We start from the raw sequence: 6998 nt of genomic DNA, 5'->3' as shown, positions 1-6998 counted from the left end.
GGTGCTGGGAAGTGGGGAGCAAAGGGGAAAAAATGGAACTATTGTGACAATATAATAAATAAAATATACCTAAAAAAAAAAAAAAAAGAAATCTCCTAGCCCAGGAGACCTCTCCACAAAGGCAGAAGAGAAACAAAACCATTTTGTCATTAAATAGGCAAGAAATCAGAATTTGCTGCTCATCACAGGCAACCACTGAAAGGATTACAGAAACAGAAATTTCATATAGCCAAGTGGATACAAGCCATTACATTTGGTAGGTTTAACAATTTGAAGTCAGGTGGTGGCCTAAGATAGACCTATCTCCTCCCAAGAAACTGGGACATAGGGTGTTATCTGCCTTGAAGATTACATTCCATGGATTTGGCTCCCAGGCCCTTGAGAAAACTTGGCTGAGTTGTGAGACTGGCAAGAGGCCTACTTAGCCATTAAAAATATTTACATACATTTGAAGAGGACAGAGAAAGAAATTCTAAAAGAAAAGAGAAGGAAGGAGTTCTCTTACAACAGGAAGAATTAAGCCTCTTATTTTAAATTTGAATTTGTTCTTATAATATTTGCTAAAGGCCAAGAATTGTGTGTTTGTGTGTCTGCCTGTGCACATGCATGTGCCCACACACACTTATGAGTGCACACTGATAGACAAAGCCCCAAGTGGCCCCAAACTCTCCAGTGTGCTCTCCCCTTCCCTTAAATTTCCTCCAGCTCTTTGTACTCTCCAAGCTCCTTCTTCCCCCACACAAACACTTTGGACAACTTTGTGGAACATCCAAAACATGTCAGTATGAATTGGCTTGTGTTGTTTTCCCACTTGAAGTACCATTGTCCCCATTTCTGCTACCTCCCAAATGCCACCTTTCCTTTCACTATCTCCTGTGGCACTTCTGGCCTACATGAAAGTTTGTGATTTCTTCTATATCCTATTACATGCTATTGGGACTTCTAGTGTCCCCCACTAGACTGTACACTAGTTGGGTAAGGAGGACATATCTGTGGGCTTTTTCGTCTCTGTACTGCCACAGCACAGGGACTTTAGTCAGCGCTGCACTGAGAATCCTGCCAGGGCTCTCCAGCCCTCCCCATCTGACCCTCTTCTGTTTCTCTCCTCCCTAAACTCTACTGTGTGACTATTAAAACCAGAAGAATAAGGATTTACAAGACCTGTTTCCAGAGTGATTTCCCCTAAGAGTCCTTGGAGTACAGAGCTGACCTAGTGCACTTAAAATGTAGGGGCACCAAATAGTCCCTGTAAAAAAGTTTCAATATGTAAGTATGTAAGGGCTTTAAATGTTCTTTGTAAGAAGTAGCAAGGACTTGCTAAAAGGCCTAGGAAAAAGGAATGTAAGAAGGAGTGTTATATCAATTAGTGATTTACAAGCTAAAAGGACCTCAGCCTCTATCACCTTCCATTTACTTGTGTCTGGTTTATAACATTTGTGAAGGTTGTGCTTTGCAGAATGTCTAGCCCTTTGAAGATAAATTGCTTCGCAGGGAGTTCGTCCCTGGCTGAAGAGTTATGCTGCCGCCGGAGATAACCTTATAGCCTTGCGAATTTCTGTTTCTGTTACTGCCAAGACATTCCTGCAGTCCTACCCAGCCCCCTCTTCCTAAGGCTGTTTCCCGCCAAAGAAGAAACAAAGAGACTGCACCAGTATAAAAACCCAGCGTTTAGACTTCATTGTAGGTTGGAGCACGTTAGAGACCAGATCAGGGTCTGCCCAACTCCTGGCCATCATTAAAAATCCTTTGCTTACTTTATACACCGCTTCAGAGTGTTTAATCTCGCCTATGTAGCCATAACAAAAATGCATAAGGGCCAAGCTAAATTCCTTCTCACCTTGCCTCCCACCCTCCAGGCTCCCAGCACCTCATTGTATAAAGTCCTAGGGCAGTGGTTCTCAACCTTCCTAATGCCGCGACCCTTTAATACAATTCCTCATGTTGTGGTGACCCCCCAACTGTAAAATTATTTTTGTTGCTACTTCATAACTGTAATTTTGCTACCGTTATGAATCGTTATGTAAATGTCTGATATGCAGGATGTATTGTCATTGTTACAAATTGAACATAATTAAAGCATAGGGATTAATCACAAAAACAATATATAATTATATATATATGTTTTCCGATGGTCTTAGGTGACACCTGTGAAAGGGTCGTTCGACCCCCAAAGGGCAATTCACAGGTTGAGAACCGCTGTCCTAGGGAATCTAGATGATTTTGCAAGGAACTGTGTCCAGCACCCCTTTGTGGTGGACAGGATGGTACTTCAGGCCTGAGGAAGGCAAGAGGTGGTGAGAAAGAAGTCACCTTCCTAGAGAAGTTGGTTCAGACAGGCTGTCCAGAGCCTTTGCCAACCAAGAAGGCCAAGGTTTGTGCCACAAAATAGCTGCTCTTTTGGAAATTGTGATTTGGTAAAATAATGTGTCCAGGTCAGGCTGAGATGTGACAACAGAATAGTAGTTAAAAATTCGGTGCCGGGAAGTTCTATGCAAAAAGGCAGCCTGGCAGCCACCTGCCACCCACTTTGTGATGGGAATATCACATTCACTTTGGTGCCTTGTGTTTAATTTGGACACATGGCACTGGCATCTGGCTTCCCACATGTCTGAGGGCCTGGTCAAGGCAGCCATCATTCCCTACCTCTCCTATCAAAAAGGACAAGTTAGAGCAAATGTTGTCTTGTGAATGAGTGGGGCAGTGGAGGCTCACATCCTCACAGAGATAATCTTTTCTATAACTGCCAAGTGGTCATCTAGAGTCTATTCTTCCTCAAGAAACAAGGAACTCGGTGCCTCCAAGACAGCTGCCTTGTTTTTCTAGTCTCTGTAAGTAGCTTGTCAGTGGCAGAAATCAGTCTAACTATCTCCTTCCCTCTTCACAATGCTGACCTCTATTAATGTTGCCAGCACTTGATGGTGACCACAGGTCAGTGTCCCTTTGTGGGCATTTGTTTAACTCATCTGGAAATGGTTTGTTGTGAGAATCTGATGACCAAGTGGGTGTAGTAGTCACTTGATAAACTGCAAAGTCATGATGTGACATGAGGGAAAGAGTACCGGATCGGGAATAAAAAGATCTGGGGACCAGGTATGACTTTGTCCAGAACTCCTGTGTACTCTTGAGCAAGCCTCTTGACCTCCCCATCTGTCAATAACATAACAAAATGTGGGTGAAACTAGAGGGATTTCTACTGGACTTTCTGGAATAATTAAAGAAAGGTGGAAGTTGGAGAACTGTCTGTTTGAGAGAGCATAAATTCCTTTCTAAGAGCCAAGACTTTATAATCTCAATGCAATCCATGGGGTCATCTTTGTTCCACTGGCAGTTTTGTGATCCACTGCAAGAGAAAAGATTTTCAGGATGAAATACAGAAAGCTGCTTCAAAGAAATCGGAGCAGATAGATTATGGTGGACAGCAAGCCCTGCAAGCAGGTATCACCTGAGGAATGGCTGCAGGAACAGGATATGTAGCCTGAGGAAGAGAAGAATGATAAGAGCTATCTTTGGATGTTTGAAGGGGAAATGAAACTAGTAGTGAGTACTGTCAGGCTGCCTTTGCTCTGAGAAATCACCCAGAGAAAAGTTTAAGATTTTACACTAGGCTTATTAAAGGAAGGGAAGGAAAGGAGTTAGAATTAAGAGAAAACTCCCAAACCAACTCAAAGGCCTATAGGAGCAACAGAAGGGGAAGGAGACTCCCCGTCTGCTCCAGTGCTTGTAGGAGTCCTCTTCTTATCTGCCTGCAGGCGCTGACTCCACACTTTTCCAAACATACATTTCAGTTAGGGCAAGTTTACCCATCAACACTTTTGGCAGGTTATTTACATCTCCCTGCTTTCCCCCCACCAGGCCAGTCAATATGTAGTGCTAGGTCCCTCAATATTTTGAGCAAAGTTCATTTTGATTTCCTATGGGAGAGACTAGATCCAGGTTAATTTGCATATGGTTAATTTGCATATGTCAAAAGTCTGGGCGGGCAGTCCAGCTGCCACCATGTTCTGACAAGTACAAAGCAAAGAACTGGCTGAAGAACTATCATCCAAAGGCAAAAGCCATGGGGAGTTTGCTTCCTCCCATTCTAAGGAGTGGCATTCCATCTGTTAGACTATCAGAGCTACTTGAGTAATGCATCTGCCCCCTTCGTGGGCTCTCCACCTGGAGTGGAGTTAGAAATGGAGAGTAAATTGGACTTCAATGACTAGTTCTTTCCTTCCCAAACCGAATGATTTGTGATCTCCAAGTGGCAGTGAGATCAGGCATATTTTTTATAGCACCTAGTACAGACTTGTGTACACAGTTGGGCTTAGCAGAATGAGTGAATTAATCTTTCTTCATATAACAGGGAAAGCTTGTAATGGGGTGTTATCTTTGGCTTCTGACACTAGAGTAGTGATGGCGTCTCACAGTAAAACATTTTTGTATGTAAATATCACTTAAATCTGCACAGCAGTTGTAAAACAGTGAGGCCCTGACAGAAGCCAATGCACCAACCCAGAAACATTTTTATGGTAATCATTTTCTTACAGAACTTGGAGCTTCAGAAGGAGGGCATTGAAATACTCTCCTAGACTGCTGCAGCTGGGAAGAACTTTCAAAATCACAGAATTCAACCCTTTCATTCCTCAGATGGCTAACCTGAGGTACCAACTGAGGGAGTGAGGGAAGGGGAGTGACTCTCCTGACCCAAGGCCTGGCACAGGGTAGCAACCTACCAGAACATTGCTGACTGCCTGCTTGAAAGTGGGCCAAGTGAAGCAATGACAGAGTGGGGAGAGAAATCAGCCTTTGCTACCACCTAGGTGAGTCAGCAAGACCAAGATTAGGTACAGGAGTGGCTGGAGGTAAGAAAGCTGTATAACCAAGAGCTACAAATGAGACTGTGGTCAGAAGGGGAGAAATCAGGAAAGGAGAAATAAAATAAAAAAGGAGGGAGGTCCAGTTGTACAAGATTACATTGTGGGTCCTTGTGACAGGACATAACTAAGAATACCTACTGATACCTCCCACAGGTATAATGTGGAAGCTCAAAGAAAGACATCATCCCTATAGAGGATGATGCCCGTGAACACTGAAAAGATCCCACAAGTTTGCCACTTGGGGCAGGCCCTGGGCACTCCTTTCCTGGATGACAAGCAGGGCCCCAAAAAACTGGTCTTTATTCTGCATGTGGAGCATCCCTTCTGGGTATGCCCTATCCCAAATTTACAATTTCAACAGTTTCTCTGTCTCCCTAACTTTCCCTTTACTTGGATTGCTTTCTTGATGATAGTTTTGAAAGCCTGTCCATACTTAATAGTTCAGCTAAAATGCAACCTCTTCCTTGAAGCAGTTGAAATGCCCAAGTATTAGATCTTCAGCCCCATGACCCTAGTTGTCTCCTTTAGCATTCATCTCATCTTGCTTTGTATCAGTGGTGATGCATCCTGCTTCTTTTCACCACCCAGACCTCCCTTCCCATTGTTCATTTATTGAGCACAGAGAAGTTGTTTCATATGTGTTTCTGGCTCCTCTAGACACTGGTATTACAGGTACTCAGGCAGCATTTGTGGCCCAGTCAAATGCCCAAAGGAAGAATGACTAAAGAGGGGGGTTGCTGTTTAGCTGCACCCTCTTCATAAAGCAGTACTCCCTCTCCCATATTGCCCAGAGGAAAGGAGGGGAGGAAGGAATGGAAAAAGTAGAGGAGGGAGAAGACTGAAGGTAAGAAAATAGGAAGGAAAGAAGGAATGGAGAAAGAAGAAATAAAGGAAAGGAAAAAAGAAGGGAAGGAAGGGAGGGAGGACTGCTTAGAAAACACATAGGTTTTGTTTTGTTTTGTTTTGTTTTTGTCCTGAGGACCTCCTGGGAGACACAGAGTCAGGCGGTGGTGGTAGTGGTGGTGGAATCGCAGACCAGATTCCCTACATTACAGGGAACACTTCACTGTTCCACACACTGATTAAATTATTGATTTACTTATGGAGAGTCTACTGTGTGCAAGGTATGGTTTTGTTGGTGGTATATCCTCGAGGTTAATTGTAAGACTGTGTTCAAATCCCAATTCTGTCACTTACTAGCTATGTGACTTTGGACAAGTTACTTAACTTATCTGTGCCTCGGTTTCTTTATCTGTAAATTGGGGATTGTAATAGTACTTTCCTTATAGGTCCTTTTGGGAATTAAATGATTCAGTTGATACTGAGTGCTCAAAGCAGTGTCTGGCAAATAAATTCTATGTCCAACTGGCAATTATTTTAGGCACTGTGAATATATACATCAGGGAACAAAGCCAACAAGTTAAATCTTTGCCCTTACTGGGCTTAAATTCTAGTGGAAGGAGATGAACAATTGACAGTAACAGCAGAAGAATACATGCTAGGAGATGATAACTGATGTGGGGAGACAGAGAACAGGGAAGGAAAGTTGGGAGTAGAAAGGTGAGGGATGATATTTTAATTGTGATGGTGATTGTCGACATCACGGAGAGACCCTTATGCTGACTGTAGCTGCCTGAAACTTCAGCCTGGGGCTGACCATTCAGTCTTTCTTCCAACACAACCAAAGCACTTAAGGTTGCTTGTGCTCAAGAACATCTCTCAGTGGGACAGGAAGAGATCCTTTGTGAGAAAACTCTGAGGGACCAGGTGCCATTTTGAAAGTGAGAAGCTGTTTTCTGTTGATTTAGAAAAGACCCAGGTCCTTGGCCAGTATAGCAGTGTAAACATTTGCGGTCAACTCTGGCAGCTGCAGGTCCTCTGTGGAGCAAATGTGACCCTTTGAAGCTGGCATAGAGGAAGCTAGGAGAGCCAAAGTTCTTCAGAGATATTAGCTAATGAGGTCCTGAAGCCAGAAGCTTGGCTCAGTCTTGCTACCCCATGAACCTGCATCATGTTTTTTCTCAGCTGGGCCTCCTCTTACCTGAAAAGCCTTGTGGAACAGACTTGGAGCCCTGAATTTTTAATGATGCATAAGGTACAGAAGGTTTTGTGTGGGACATTCAGAGAGAATATTTTCTA

This window comes from Furipterus horrens, unplaced genomic scaffold, assembly GCF_987537825.1.
Source record: "Furipterus horrens unplaced genomic scaffold, mFurHor1.1.pri manual_scaffold_17, whole genome shotgun sequence".
Taxonomy (NCBI): domain Eukaryota; kingdom Metazoa; phylum Chordata; class Mammalia; order Chiroptera; family Furipteridae; genus Furipterus; species Furipterus horrens.
This window is presented reverse-complemented; position numbering follows the sequence as displayed.